The sequence below is a fragment of the Silurus aristotelis genome (genome assembly GCF_946808225.1).
Source record: "Silurus aristotelis genome assembly, chromosome: 1".
NCBI classification, from domain to species: domain Eukaryota; kingdom Metazoa; phylum Chordata; class Actinopteri; order Siluriformes; family Siluridae; genus Silurus; species Silurus aristotelis.
The window spans coordinates 14,751,489-14,767,696 of NC_139574.1; the positions used below are offsets into that span (position 1 = coordinate 14,751,489).

A 16,208-nucleotide genomic window follows, 5' to 3' on the forward strand; every position below is an offset into this window, starting at 1 on the left:
GCTGTTTCATTTCATATCCCATCAGCAGAGATCCTCTCCAGGCCAGTATGAGTGAATGTGGTTGGGAGTTGAAGAGTTCAGCCGTTTAGAACTGCGATGAGATCAGTGGAAATAGTGGAGGCGCACCTTCGCAAATCTCAAAATATTAATTCTCTGCACAAACAGAAATATATTTTAGCTGCAAGCAGACGCCTTTACTGTCATCTGTTCTTGTCAAGTGCTGGAAAACTGCAGCATTTTTGTATCATTTGGAGGAAACTTCCCGGTTCGTGGCAGGGGTGTCATTCTCATTATCATGCTGAGTGTTTGGTCTGACAGGCACTTTGTATGCCCATATTGAGAATGTGTGAAAGGTGTTTGGTTGTGTGCAATAACATTTCAGTCCTGTTAATGCACTTTTTCTTTGTGCTGCAAAAGTCTGCCACCTGAAACTTCTCCCTCTTTCCTCTGACTTGAGCACCAGTAGGTTTTTATAATCAGAACCCTGTCTATTTGTGTCTATATGTATTTATATGTGTATATGTGTTTGTATGGCTTCTTGAACTTTGAATTATTGTGTAATTATGTGTAATTATTAATGTATGCTTGAATACAATAATCCTTGTTAGGCTTTCTTGCAAGTTCTGATGATAATTCAGATTATACCTGTATTGCTGCCTTCAACTTGTAACTATGAATTAGATTTGCTGTGCAGTGAGGTTTTTTTTTTTCAAAGTTTGACTTGACTTATCCTTGACATTGAGTTTCATTAGAAAAAAAGGGTCCTTACCCTTTTGCCCACATAAATTAAACAGGCAGTAGGATTTTTAGTCTGATACCTACAGACCAGTTTATGAACAATTGTATTTGCAAATACAGTACAGGGTGAATTATTTTTGCATTTAATGGACACAAAAAATATGTTCAATGTCATTTGCAAAACAAGGGTGTGTACAATATGCAAAATGTTTGTGCATGCTAATTATTCTTCATAGCCATGGGGGTGAGTTTGGATCTCAAAGAAGGTCCCAGAAGAGTAAACTTAAATTGAAAATTAAGCATAACGCTGATTAAAGGCACTGAGACGTATAAAAAAAAAAGTGGTTAAAATTCATCATGAATGTAAATTAAGAGTGAAGATGTGTGTGTGTAAGTAAATTAGAATTGCTGGCTTTATCATAGGTGAGAACTTGTCTTGGTTCTCCTATGAACTTTCTGTATAAAACATACATAGTGTGTATGACTTTGATACAGATGTAATGTATTGCAATTAACCAGCCATTCTTGTAGAGTAATTCTGAGTTGTGCTTTTTCTAGATAGATTTACTTTGTACTTGCTTTGCTCTTATGTTTTGATATTTATTCAGAATTTCAGTATTTTGACCTTAATCTGTTTTTGTAGTTATTTTATTTATTTATTTTTCCATTACAATTTGGATGTGCTGTGCGCTGAGGGTTTTATTCTTCTAGAATAGAACAGTTTAATTCAGTTGAACAGTTCTTGACATTGAGTTTTACAAAAAAACAAACCCTCTGAAAATGGGTCTGTACTCTGTCTCCTGTAGCCTTGTTTAATTATCACAGTAATAAATGTTATTTTTTTTTCTTGAGACATTAAGACATAATTTACAATAATTACTGTTTATATACACTTGGTATGCTTTAACTAATTTAAAGAAACTTGTGAGTACAAAACCCATCATGTTTGCCATGACAAAAGCTTGTATTTTTCACTTTTAGTACATTGATTAAATTCTACAATTAGTAGCACATTTTACTTTGCAGAGAATTCTCAGTAAAATGCTTCATACATTCAGGGATTTATTCAGTATTTACTTGTATAATTTTTTTTTTCTTTCATATATTACTCCGATTTGAATAAATGATCTCAACCTAGTTTTCTTTTAGCTGATATTTGATCACATCTTACTCCATCATACACATTTTGTGAACACATAGTGTATTGCCATTGATTTTGTAGTATGCTATTCTTGCATGCACATCCTATTCTGAAGGTGGCCTTCTGTTTTTTTTTTGTTGTTGTTCCTAATAAAGAAAAAGAAGGATGGCTGCATTTTTGGTGAATTGTTGCAAATCAGTTTGTCAAGCCCATAACACAGATATGCAATGCATTTTGCTGAAGTTTGGTTTTCATAATTTGATTTGTAAAAGCAGCTTGTTCACACTGATGAAGCATTGTCTCTTTTCCTCCTCAATACATGCAGCCTTTGGCAGATTCCACGGTTGCTCTTTTTCCAAGCAGAAACCTCAATTGCTTAACCAGCAATTAGCTGTTTACATTTCATAAAAGATGCATGTTAATGATTAGTTGTCTATTGTATACTGTTTATTTCTGTTTGTATTAGACATATGAAAGCAGTGGTTCTCAGTAAACAATACTTAATGCCTTTTAAACTGGTTGTGTTTTCACTCAGTGTCTGTGTTGAAGAGTTGAGCTCTTAGTACTGCTGTATTTGTTTATTATTGTTCCTTGTACATGTATCTGCAGCATTCATTCTTTAATGCTGAGCTAATAAAATTATCTTGGTCACTCCAGTATACGTTGCAGTGACAGGCTGTCTAGAGAAGCAGCTTCTCACCCACACATGCTGTCATCCACTGTGATTTCCAGCCTTCAACACCATAGACAGCAGCGTCCATCAACTTCAGCACCAAAGCTAGTGGCCACGTCTTGCTCAGGCAGTTTGGAAAGCTGAATCTCTCAGCTACTTGAAGGATTTGTTATGACTGGGAGTGGTTTGCCTAATTGTATCTGTTCTGGATGAGGATTAATAACCTGTATAATAGTACAAACTTTAATATAACTTACATAATAACTACATGGAACTGAAGCATTTAGTCATGCTTTAATTTGGAATGGTTTTGTGTAGGTGATAAGCAGTGCCTGGTTTCCTCTATACCTAACGTTTAGAATTGAAGCCTAACAGTTCAATCTTGGTTCAACCTTTAGGCTCCAAGCTGGCTTCCATGGGTTTTGCACCAAGGTTTCCCTCTAGCCATTCTGCAATAAAGCCCAGATTGGTGTAGGGCTGCAGTAATGGTTGTCCTTCAGGAACTTTGTCCCATCTCCACAAGGATCTCCACATATTTGTGCCTTCATTGACCTTATGGCTTGGTTTCTGCTCTGATATACACGGTCAGCTAATTGCAAAGTGCAAATAGCAAAGTGTTATTGCAAAGGGTCTGAATACTTTAAATTGTAATTAAAGTATCTCACAAAAGTGAGTACACCCCTCACATTTCAGCAACCATTTTATTATATGTTCTCAAGGGACAATGAAACTTGAATATATTTCAGAGGAGTGAATGTGCAGCTTGTATAGCAGTTTAGATTTACTGTGCTCTAAAAATCTCTAAAACTCAACATACAGCAATTTTTTTTTAAATAACTGAAAAAAAATAAAGTACACCCTTAGTAAACATGTCAAAAACGGGGTGTCCAAAGTGTCAATATTTTGTGTGAGCACCATCGTTATCTAGCACTGCCTTAATCCTCCTAGGCGTGGAATTCACCAGAGCTGTACAGGTTGTTGCTGGGATTCACTTCCACTCTTCCATAATGACATCATGTTCTGCTTCAGAATGTCACAGTACATGTTGGAATCCAAGCTCCCCAGTACCAGCAGAATTCATACAACCCCAGACCATGATGCTACCACCAATATGCTTGACTGTAGGCAACACAATTTTCTTGGTACTCCTCACCAGGGTGTCACCGCATATGCTGGACACGTTCTGAGCCAAACAAGTTTATCTAAGTCTCACCAGGCCACTTGACAAGGTTCCAGTAATTCATGCTCTTGAACAGGTTGTCTTCAGCAAACTGGTTGCGGGTTTTCTTGTGAGCCAGCTTCAGAAGAGGTTTCCTTCTAATGAACAGGGCCATGCAAACTGACTTGTTGCAGTGTGTGGTGCATGGTCTGAGCACTGACAAGCGGACGTTCCGCTTCTGCAGATCCTAAAGCAATGCTGGCAGCACTCATGTGTCTGTTGTTTGAAGCCAGCTTCTGCACCTTACACACAGCATGAGGAATCAACCTTAAAACCCTTGTGAGGTCTGTTCTGAGTGGAACCCGTTTTGGAAAACCTCTGTATGACCCTGGCCACTGTACTGTAATTACTTAGGGTGTACTCATCTTTGTTGCCAACTATTTTGACAATAATGGCTAAATGTTATTTTCAAAGGAAAGTAAATCTGTACTGCTATAAAAGCTGCACTACTAACTATTATTAACTACTCTAAAATATATCCAAGTTTTATTTCTATAGTATTGTCCATTGAGAAGATATTAAAATGGATGCTGAACTGGACCTGCCCTTTTTTTTTTAGTTGTTGTTGTGGAGATGAAAGGCTCTTCTACTGTGTAGACTTTTGCTTCCTCTGAGGGTCACCGTACACCCAATCTTCATCACCGCGACATGAAGAACGGGTCATCCACAGCACGATGACGGAGATCTTGGCAGCCTTCAACATGGTGTTCCTGAACTTGGCAGCAACACAGCGCATGTTAAAAATCACACGTAGGGATTGCCTGGACTGTTCTGTATGACAGAGAATGGCAGCAAAGTTGTGAATTGTTCTCTGACTATCATCATGCACAAGTGGCCAAATGGTTTTATCATTTTCAAGGGTTGAGCTCATTGAAGGTCTTCCTGATCTCTTGTTGTCTTCCAGTGAGGTTCTATCACTCTTGAAGTGCATGTGCCAACTAAAAACACCTCAAACAACTCAATGTAGCATTACCATAAACTTGCCAAGTTATGTCAAACATCTTTATGGAAGATTTGCCCAATTTCACAAAGAATTTCAAGTTTAGTCTGTGCTCTATGTGACTGTGCTTGTAACCTTGTGCTGCCATCTGTTTAATTTACAAACTTTGACTTTTTCTTTAATACTTTGATAATCAGCTCCTGACGCAGTGTCACTGTACAGCATCACGAACTGCGTTTTCTTGGGTGCCTGTTTAGACTTTTACTTAGCAGCCCACCATTAGGTCAATATAAGTTGGCTTTTGTTAATCACCGTACACACACTCTTCATGCATCCAGAGGGTGGAGGCCCACATTTAAACAAAAAATGAAAAAAAATAAATAAATTGAAAAAAATATTAACTGGTTCCACTTCAGGTGAGTAACATTATTTTATATCCAATAGACAAAGAGCCTAGTTTTATGCTGCCCATCTTGTGTATAGGTTTGTTATGGGCCCCTCCTCCAAGCCTGAGGCCCTGTTCTGCCTATAGCTAGCACCGGCCCTGTGATGAGCATATGTTTGTGTAAGAAACAGTTGTTCAAAACTTTCTGAGAATTGTGTTATTCCAGCAGTTGAGTTTCAGATGTGATGTTACATCTGTTGATCACCTGGAAAGTTTCATGGTAATTACTTTTTTTGTACTTTTTTCCTCTTTTGCGATTGTAAACTGAAAAGGCCACTGTTCCTCAATGAAACTTTGATTGTTTACATGAGATTGTTCAATGGATGTAAGAAATATAGCAAAATGTTATTTGTTGTGAGAAACCGATTTTTGGTTCAGGCAAAAAAAAATAACATTACCAGGCAAATCAAGTTCAATAGTCTTGGGTTTGGGTTTCAATTTAAAGTCTCAGTGAGTGGACCTGCAAAATCAGGAAATGGCACCAAAATAAAGAATGAATAACAAAATTAGAAATGACCAACAAAATCAAGAATGACCAGCAAAATTAAGAATGGCCAGCAAAAACAGGAATTACCAGGAAAAAAATCAGAAATGGCTGCAAAATTTAGGAATAATCAGCAAAATTAGAAACAGCCAGGAATAGCTGGACTGACCAGCAGAATCAGGGCTGATCAGAAATATTAGAAATTAATCAGGACTGGCTTGGGTTTGGCCATGACGCTTGGTAAAACAAGAGAGGCTTCCCAAACTGTTTTACGTTATAAACATATTTTATTTAATACTTATAATTCCACAGCTACTGCACTTATGTCATTATATTCCTATGAGAAATACTCTATACAGTGTTTTGTGAAATTTACCCTAATATAGTTTACATCTATTTTTGTGGCAAACTGCAAATCCCAGAATGCTCTGGTATAATACAGACCACATGACTAATAAAGGGAAGCAGGTGGTATAGAGTCATGTGATGCAGTGAGCCGGGGCTGTTTCTGATTACTGCTTCTTCGGCTGATGTGAATGCTAAGGCTAAGTGCTCTTTGAAAAGAAAAAAAAAACGAGGTAATGTTTGGAAAACCTTTTTCCCTCTGCTCTTTCTCTCTTGTTAAATGGATTGTTATTGCTGCTGAGATTATAGCAGGGAGGAGGGGTGTAGAAAGTGATGGAGGAGACAAGGGCTGGAAGGGAGAAGGAGATGGAGGATGCTGTGTGTGTGTGTGTGTGTGTGTGTGTGTGTGTGTGTGTGTGTGTGTGTGTGTGTGTGTGTGTGTGTGTGTGTGTGTGTGTGTGTGTGTGTGTGTGTGTGTGTGTGTGTGTGTGTGTGTGTACAGTAGGATGCTTCTTGTGACTAAAGAAACACATTTAAAGGACTGTATAAATATGTGTTTAATCGTGTGAGTGTCCTCAGGGAGACAGGCCTCGCTGCAGCCTGTAAACAAGGCCTCGGTGCTCAGCATCACAAGCTTCTTTATTTATATCTCCTTCAGCTGGCAAGGCAAGAACCACAGAATCATATTACTTGCTGTGATTTTTTTATTATTTTTTTATTACATTGAACACTGAAAGCACAATGAGTATGTTTTCTATAGATTTGTTTGTGCTTTATTGGTGTTCGAGCCAGACTGATGTATTGCATTAAATCAGCAATAATAAATAATGATTAATTAAACGGCTTATGCTAATACTCGTAATTCATCAAATCACATGTTGACATTTTTTCCCTCCTGCCATTAATATATGTTTGCATCTATGCTTGTTTTCTTTTTCTTTTTTAAGTCTATCTTCTAATCTTGCCATGTTAGATACTTAGTAAATGCAGTGTGTCTGCATAATGGTGTCTAAAATCTGGCTGGCAACATTTACTTTTCACACACAATGAATGTCTAACTTTGGTTAGATTCTTGCATAGTCACATACTGACTCTGTTCGAGTCTGAAAAGATCCTGAAACAAAGAATAGCACTTGCACACTGTGTAGATGTTATTAAACAAAATACATTACTAAAATATTTTGTCAACATATGAGACCTGAAGTTTAAATGATTTCACCATTGATGCTTGCAACAAATTAAATCAGTGGAATGATGATGATGATGATAAGGCTTGTGTTTATCTTTTATAATGTGAATTTCATCTCAGATGAAAGATCTGATGGATGTAGATGGTGCTGATAATCAAAGGGATATCATTCCCCAATGTAAAGATATAATTTTTTTATTCTTTCTTTGTTATCATATATATGATTTATTATGTCAGTGGATGTTTAATTAAATCTTTAAATGGAGATTTCATTGAGAAATGTGAAGATCAGTTTATATATATATATATATATATATATATATATATATATATATATATATATATATATATATATATACACACACACACACTCACCGGCCACTTTATTAGGTACACCTGTCCAACTGCTCGTTAACGCAAATTTCTAATCAGCTAATCACATGGCAGCAACTCAATGCATTCAGGCATGTAGACATGGTCAAGACCATCTGCTGCAGGTCAAACCGAGCGTCAGAATGGGGAAGAAAGGTAATTTAAGTAACTTTGAACGTGGCATGGTTGTTGGTGCCAGATAGGCTGGTCTGAGTATTTCAGAAACTGCTGATCTACTGGGATTTTCACGCACAACCATCTCTAGGGTTTACAGAGAATGGTCCGAAAAAGAGAAAATATCCAGTAAGCAGCAGTTCTGTGGGCGCAAATGCCTTGTTGATGTCAGAGGAGAATGGCCAGACTGGTTCGAGCTGATAGAAAGGCAACAGTAACTCAAATAACCACTCGTTACAACCGAGGTATGCAGAAGAGCATCTCTGAACGCACAACACATCAAACCTTGAGGCGGATGGGTTACCGCAGCAGAAGACCACACCGGGTGCCACTCCTGACAGCTAAGAACAGGAAACTGAGGCTACAATTCTCACAGGCTCACCAAAATTGGACAATAGAAGACTGGAAAAACGTGGCCTGGTCTGATGAGTCTCGATTTCTGCTGCGACATTCGGATGGTAGGGTCAGAATTTGGCGTCTACAACATGAAAGCATGGATTCATCCTGCCTTGTATCAACGGTTCAGGCTGGTGGTGGTGATGTAATGGTGTGGGGGATATTTTCTTGGCACACTTTGGGCCCATTAGTAACAATTAAGCATCGTGTCAATGCCACAGCCTACCTGAGTATTGTTGCTGACCATGTCCATCCCTTTATGATCACAGTGTACCCATCTTCTGATGGCTACTTCCAGCAGGATAACGTGCCATGTCATAAAGTGCGAATCATCTCAGACTGGTTTCTTGAACATGACAATGAGTTCACTGTACTCATATGGCCTCCACAGTCACCAGATCTTAATCCAATAGAGAGCACCTTTGGGATGTGGTGGAACGGGAGATTCGCATCATGGATGTGCAGCCGACAAATCTGCAGCAACTGCGTGATGCTATCATGTCAATATGGACCAAATTTCTGAGGAATGTTTCCAGTACCTTGTTGAATCTATGCCACGAAGGATTAATGCAGTTCTGAAGTTCCAACCCGGTACTAGTAAGGTGTACCTAATAAAGTGGCCTGTGTGTTTGTATATATATATATATATATATACAATCAGTGTGTGTGTATGTATGTATGTATGTGTATATATATGTATATATGTATATATATAATATATATATATGTATATATATATATATATATATATATATATGTATGTGTATATATATATATATATACACACGCACCAATCAGGCATAACATTATAACCTGCCTGATATTGTGTTGGTCCCCCTTTTGCTGCAAAACTAGTTCTGATCCGTTAAGGATTACCAACATTAACTTTTTCAGCAATCTGATATACAGTTGCTAGTCTGTTGGATCGGATTACATGGGACAGCTTTCGCTCCCCATGTGCATCAGTGAGCCTTGGCCGCCCATGACCCTGTTCATCACTGTTCCTTCCTTTGACCACTTTTGATATATACTGACCATTGCAAACCAGGAACATCTCACAAGAGCTGCAGTTTTGGAGATGCTCTGACCCAGTCGTCTAGCCATCACAATTTGGCTTTTGTCAAACTCACTAATATCCTTACACTTGCCAAATTTTCCTGCTTTTACCCCTTTTTAGTCCTTAAACAGAATTTACCACCTATATACCACCTACTAACAGGTGCAATGATAAACAGATAATCAGTGTTATTCATGTCCTAACGTTATGCCTGGTATACTGTGTATGTATTTATAATATACGCACACACATACGTAAAGTGAGAGAGACACAAAAAAGGGCTTATTAGTTATAAGTCTCTTACAAGTTTTAAAAAGAAATAGTAATGCAATGAATTATAAAGCCATCTTTATGTGGTACATTTTAAGACTTGAACAAAATGCACAATGTTACTTCTTTTTTAATATATGTGCCATATGGAAAGCTGTGTCAAGATGACAATGTCAAGATGAGTTAGCTATGTTTTATGTGAGCTTGTTCAGGACTTTTAATAATTAATGCTATTGCACACATTTTTTAAATAGGTATAGCTATCTTTTTGACATATGCAGCTCTCTTTTTATGCCGAACATATTTATGAACTTTGGTCTTATCTAAACACAGCACCTGGTCTTAGTTCTATAAAAGTTGCTTTGTTATGGATAGCTTTCTAGTATGTTGGCAAGAAGATAGAACAAAATGACTCCAGGATTTGTCTTTGCCAGCCTGATCATCTATCTCACCAGGCACAGGAACACAATCCATGTCTTGGCAAACCTTCACCTATGCCAGTGGTTACATAACGTACATGAATCTTTCAAACGATTTTACTTTTAATGATTGTGTTTAAGTTTTAGTATTTCCCAGGTTTCTGTTGTCTGTTCATTTTTTTTTACAGAACCACCATGTGTGTAATGTCTCCCCTGGCAATAAGCACCAATTGCTTCTGTTTTGGTATTTGCTTTAGTCCTGTTACCATTCCAAATTTTCGTTTCCCTAAATACATATTACACTGACAACCTCTACTATCATACTTATAATTATCCTTCTCAAATTTAGAACATTATGTTAACTGTATGCTTTAATCCTGGTGGCAGATTTCAATACACATTCATTCCATGCCTATTTTCACGAGATATTGAAAATTGGATTCACACACAGACAGAATAAATTTTGTGTCTTGATGCTGTCAGATGTATTAAATGCTTCTACTGTCTTTAGAAAAAATGTAAACACATTACAGAAAAGTATAGGTTATTTGCTGCCCAAAGCAATCAAGCATCTGTAGTACAAGTGGTGACAGCTTTTTTGAATACACATTTATTGAAGTAAGAATACTTCAATAAATGTGTATTCAAAAAAGCTGTCACCACTTGTACTACACCCACAGCAGAGAATCTAAGATAAAATGTAAAATCCATTTGACCAGAGATCAAGATCGTTTTCTTGTAAAGTGTGTGTTGGGGGGAGTTTTATAAAAATGGGGGTTATAAAAAATAGGAAACCACCAGCTACGCCTCCCTCCTACACACGGCACACTTGCACAGCCTTGCCCTCCTACTAATCACCTTCACCTGACTCCAATCTACTCTCCTCTTTATAGGGACCCCATTTCCACTCGCTCACCGTCCGATCTACGGTTTACACTGGCGATTATCCATGGACTACCCGCATTACGGATTATACCCGCTCTCTGGTTCGTGTTTATACTCAAGCCTCTGCCTTGTGTATTAAAACTATTAAAGCGGTTAACCATACTGTGGTTTCCGACTCTTGATCCATGCAAACCACTTACCTCGATGGATCTGCAGCCGGATTCCACCTCGGATGCCATCAAGGAACTCACCGCCGCTCTCTGGGTGGCCTTTGCTCCGGTCTCTACCCGCGGGGTTTCCTCTTTCACCTCCAGCAGCCCGATGGCTCTTCCTTGTTCGTATTCTGGAGACGCGACCGAGTGCAACGGCTTCCTCATGCAAGTCAACCTCTATATAGAGATGCAACCTCAAAAGTTTACCACAACTGACCTAAACTGACCTAAAGGATCTACGAGGAGCATGGATCTTCACGAAACTAGACCTTCACAGTGTATACAACCTGGTGTGCATCCGCAAGGGGGATGAGTGGAAGACGGCCTTCATCACCCCCTCTGGACACTACGAGTACTGTGCCCTGAAGGTCATCCTCCAGGTCGGTTTGTTCCATCGTGAGAAGATCCAGTTCTTCATCCTTCGAGAACTCTACGACAAGCATCATCCTGGGACACCCCTGGCTGGCACTACAAGCACCGAAGTTTTCTTGGAACCCGTGTGACATCCTCATTTGGAGTGACCAGTGCAGGGAGCAATGTCTTCACCACCTGCCCTGTCCGCATCCTATCCCGATCCTCCTAGTGGCCATGATCGTGGAAAGCCCAAAGAACTCCCTGGAGGTAGAGATTCCCCTTGAGTACCACTCGTTCACAAATGTATTCAGCAAGCAGGCAGTGACTCTCAAAGCTGCCTAAAGGGCAGGTGTACCCGTTGGCGGTTTCGGAACACGCAGCTTTGGAGGATTATGTCCAACAAGCCCTCCAACAGGGCTTCATCACTCCATCCTCCTCCCTCGCAGCCTCCAGCTTCTTCTTTGTGGAGAAAAAAGGATGAGGACTCTGGCCCTGCATCGACTATCGCAACCTGAATGGCCAAATTGCTCCACACCCGTATCCACTACCCCTGGTCCCAGCCTCCCTAGAGGATCTACGAGGACCACGGATCCTAACGAAACTAGACCTCCGCAGTGCATACAACCTGGTGCACATCCGCAAGGGGGATGAGTGGAAGACAGCCTTCATCACCCCCTCTGGTCACTACGGGTACTGTCATGCCGTATGGTCTATCCATTTCCCTCGCGGTGTTCCAAACCTTCATAAACGAAGTGTTCAGGCCGTTTCTCCACCGGTTCATGATCGTGTACATTGATGATATCCTCATCTTCTCCCGAGACACTGCGGCCATGTCACCCAAGTCCTGGAGCGGGTGTCCTCAACAGGTTCAGGACTGGCCCCGTCCAGGCACGGCCAAGCAGTTTCAGTGCTTCCATCGCAGAACAGACAATATAATTTTTTATTCATTCTATAAAAGAGGTATCGCCCCGGCCGAGAAAGACGTGACCCCCCCCCTTTACTTTATACCGTACAATCAATAGAGCATGTAGTTCAGATCGATTGTTGCAGGAACCTTAAAATGTGAGCGGCACTCAAAGACAATAACTTATGAAAAATACGGCATTAAATGAATGAGACAAAAACAACATAAAACTAACTACACAAACAAACAAAAAGAAATAAAGAAAATAAAAATGAAAATAACAAAAAGTTAAAAATAGCAAAAGGAGGAAGATAAAGGAAAGAAAGAAAGGAAAGGAATGGCAAGCTTAAACTTCAAAATTAATCACATTCTAAATGGAAACTCATCAAAAGAAACTTAAGCTCAAACTTAAACATGCATCTAAATTGGTTGGTAAAACAGTTACTTGCATTGGCTTGTTGCACAAGAGTCCAGATGCGGTAGACAAAGATATCTTTAAAGAGTCTGTTAGGAGGAAGTAAGATGATGTTCTTGGTTCTCCTGAAGACCAGAGCAGGTGTTGTTTTTGAAGATAAAGCTTGCTGGAAGATCTCAAAAAGGGTTTGAGATCTCGTCTCGAAAAGTCGCTGCTGGGCTGTCATAAGCATCCAAATCTTTGGGCCCCGGGCGTTCGAGCCTTTCCAGTCGAGCCGAGTGAGCGAGCTTGCTTGACGTCACTGACTATTGATTAGTTGGGTTCAAAATGTTTTGAAGGTCCTCAACCCCACCCATCTTTGGGGTAATGGCCAATACTATAGCCTGAAATTTTGGAGGGAGAAACTCCCTTTGTTTATGCATTTGTGGGCATGGTTTCTGGGTTATACTTGCTTTGGAGAATTTCATAAGTTTTATCCAAAGTGTATTAAGACAGTATGGTACATTTCATGATTAAATAAAATGCACCATTGTTTGCAAAATGAGGAACAGATCATTTTGGTGATCATTTTGATATTAGACATGGAAAGCAAGGACAGCATTTAAACAGAGGTACATTACATACCAGTTAACATTTACCATACTATTAACATACCAGTATTTAATGTATAACTTTGTAATACAATGTTATATTCAGGTATATAAGATTCCTTGTTAGGAAAATAAAGAGAAGCTAATTTTATGTCAACTTTGACATCAAGCCTTAAAAGAAAAGACAGCTTTAAAACAGATGTACTGGGACCAGTATTTAAAGTATAACTTATGTTAATACAACATTATATTCTGGTGTATACAATGCACCCTTGTTAGGAAAGTAAGAATAAAGAGAAGATAATTTTAAATCAACTTTGAAATCAAAAAGAAGAGACAACATTAAAACAGAGGTATATTACTAAACCTTTTAGAGTATAACTATTATGGATGTAGAGTTAAACACTTGCTTTATTTATAGGAGGATATACAAGATGTATGTTTGTGTCTTGTGAAGTGGGACATTCTGTTTATTATTTAATTAATAAAAGAATGCTCCCTTTTTAGTTTGTGTGTGTCTGTATATGTGTGTGTGTCACAAACAGACGTACTGGGGCTGAGTTTCGAGAGTGAATTGTTTTATGGTTTAAGGGTCCCTGTGGAGTCAACCAGAGAGGCCAGGGGGTTATCTGGCTTTTGGGGTGGTGTGTGTGTGTGTGTGTGTGTGTACTGTGTAAGGTATAGAGACTGGCTTGTGTTATCAGATGATTCATTCATTCATTATCTCCCGCTTATCCGTAATTCGGGTCGCAGGGGCAGCAGTCTAAGCAGGTCCCCGCCTTCGACTGTTGCTCAATCCTCACAGCACCGTCCCTTACGGTCCCTCCTGCAGGTGGTGAGCCCACGGGAAGGCGGCCCCACGTCACTCCGACGTCACGGACCTTGATATATCCCTCGTAAGGGACCCCCGGAGCATAGAGGGTTAAGGGCCTTGCTCAAGGGCCCAAGAGTGGCAGCTTGGCGATACCGAGGCTTGAACCCCAGACCTTCCGATCGGCAACCCAGCGCCTTACCCGCTGGAGCCACCACTCCCCCTTATCAGATGAATGCTGTTTAAAGTCAGCGGGAGAGGTCAGGGTTTGACACTGTGTGGTATACAAACTTTCAATAAAAGTGTAAGCCGTGGTGCTCATCCTTTGATTGAAATGCAGATGTCAAGGGTTAAAAAGAATGCCTGAGACAGGAAATCTACATGACACCCACCAGATGTTACACACCCGACCTTCCACGTGTTACTCCTGAAACACTTCACGCCCCCCTCAATGTAGCACCCGGGGGTCACCATTGATCCTCCTCCCCCAGGGATCCTGGACCAGCTGTCAGTGTACTCGGTACGAAATTCTGGACTCAAGATGCAGGTGTTCTGCCCTGGAATACCTTGTGGACTGGGAGGGGTACGAACCAGAGAAACACTTTTGTCGCCAGATGTGCTAAACCCAGCACTCCTGGAGGAGATTCACGCCAGCCACCCTAGCCGCCCCACAGCCCGGGGCCGCGGGCATCCCAGGTGCTTGTTGGGGCGTCGAGAGCCGCCCCTGGAGGAGGGGTTAATGTCAGGGAACCACCAGCCACGCCTCCCCTTCTACTAATCACCTTCACCTGTCTCAAATCTACCCTCCCATTTATAAGGACCCCATTTCCACTAGTTCACCGCTAGATCTACAGTTCACACTGGCGATCATTCCTGGACTATCCGCATTACGGATTATACCGCTCTCCAGTTCTTGTTTATACTCAAGCCTCTGCCTTGTGTATTAAGACTATTAAAGCGTTTAACCATACTCTAATTTCCGACTCTTGATCCACGCATAACACAAATACACTCCTTCTGGGTTCAAATAGTTTCGGAATTTAGGGCCCTTCATGACCTAATAAAGGGTGAAATTCCTTGTATGGGCATTTCTCCTGGAAGCAACCAGAGCAAAAGCAAGAGTGCTTAATTCAGTCACAAAAGTTGTTTTTGCAGTGCTACACAGAACTTGCTCAAAAAGAATGTCTTTAAATAAGTGTTTTTTGTTGTATTGGAGGGATTACCTTGCTCAATACTTACTGCTGTAGTTGTCGCTGGTGTTCTTGATATTCAATTTCAGAGTGGAGATCTGGTTTTGTATCAAGTATCTATGACTGGATCTGATTGTTAGCCACAGTTAATTTAAGGCTATAATGTTTTTGTTCCTGTTTTATTCATAGTGATGTCACAGCTTGAAGACTCTTTATCCCACACCACGCCTCCAAGAGCTTGGCAGTTTTCAGAAAGAAGTGTAAAGCTGTATTTTTCTTTTATAAATCTGATCAAATTAAAGAGTCTTTCAAGATGAAGTATTTAATACTACTCAATGGTTACTCACATGAGTTTGGCCGAAACTCTGCGTGGTATGTTCCCTTTGTTTTAACAAGGAGTTGATCTAATGCGTCCATGCCTGAAAACATTACATGCAATAGAATAAATAAAATAGTGTGGAATTGTACAATATTATCAAGCTGAGATTTAGACACCAAAGAGGAGTGAGGCTGAGATTGCATTTGTGGGGTCGGATGGATGAGAGAACTCCAGATTAAAAAGAAAGCCAGCCTCTTTGGAAGTGTGGTATCAATGGGTGGTCAGGACTTCAAGCACAATTTAGCTAATCTGGGCCAATCCAGAAAGAGCAAGAAGTCTGATGCGAGTGTGTGACACAACTTCAGCTGAATGTGCTGCTTTACTGAGACCCTGCTGGCAAAGAGCCCTCGTGAACTAGACAGTGCTGATTCATGTCTGTGCTACTGTTTATGCTGTGGAGTGAAAATCAGAAAACGATTGTCAGGCAAAAGCCCCAGCAAGATGATTGGCCATAAGCCGAGGTAATAAATTACCTGAAAGAGTAGCTATCACCTGTTATTTATACCTTAAACCTGTTCTGCTTTCTATGAAAGTGAAATACTTTTTATTGATTGTTATATTTTATCTAAACATACGGTGTTAGTTCACAGTTTAGATTGATGCATA

The 16,208-nt window shown here is 40.0% G+C and overlaps 1 protein-coding gene across 2 annotated transcripts in view; it reads left to right on the top strand.

The window, feature by feature from the left end:
* tsnare1 (T-SNARE Domain Containing 1) overlaps nucleotides 1-16,208 on the top strand; it is a 229,432-nt gene that overhangs the window by 88,080 nt on the left and 125,144 nt on the right. Inside the window, exon 1 of one of the 2 annotated variants that reach the window (XM_083548754.1) lies at nucleotides 6,082-6,218. The exons of the other annotated variant lie outside the window; for it this stretch is intronic. The gene's annotated coding sequence lies outside the window, so the exon portion shown is untranslated. Of the gene's footprint in view, nucleotides 1-6,081; nucleotides 6,219-16,208 lie in introns of those variants that run through there. 2 annotated transcript variants of the gene reach the window in all.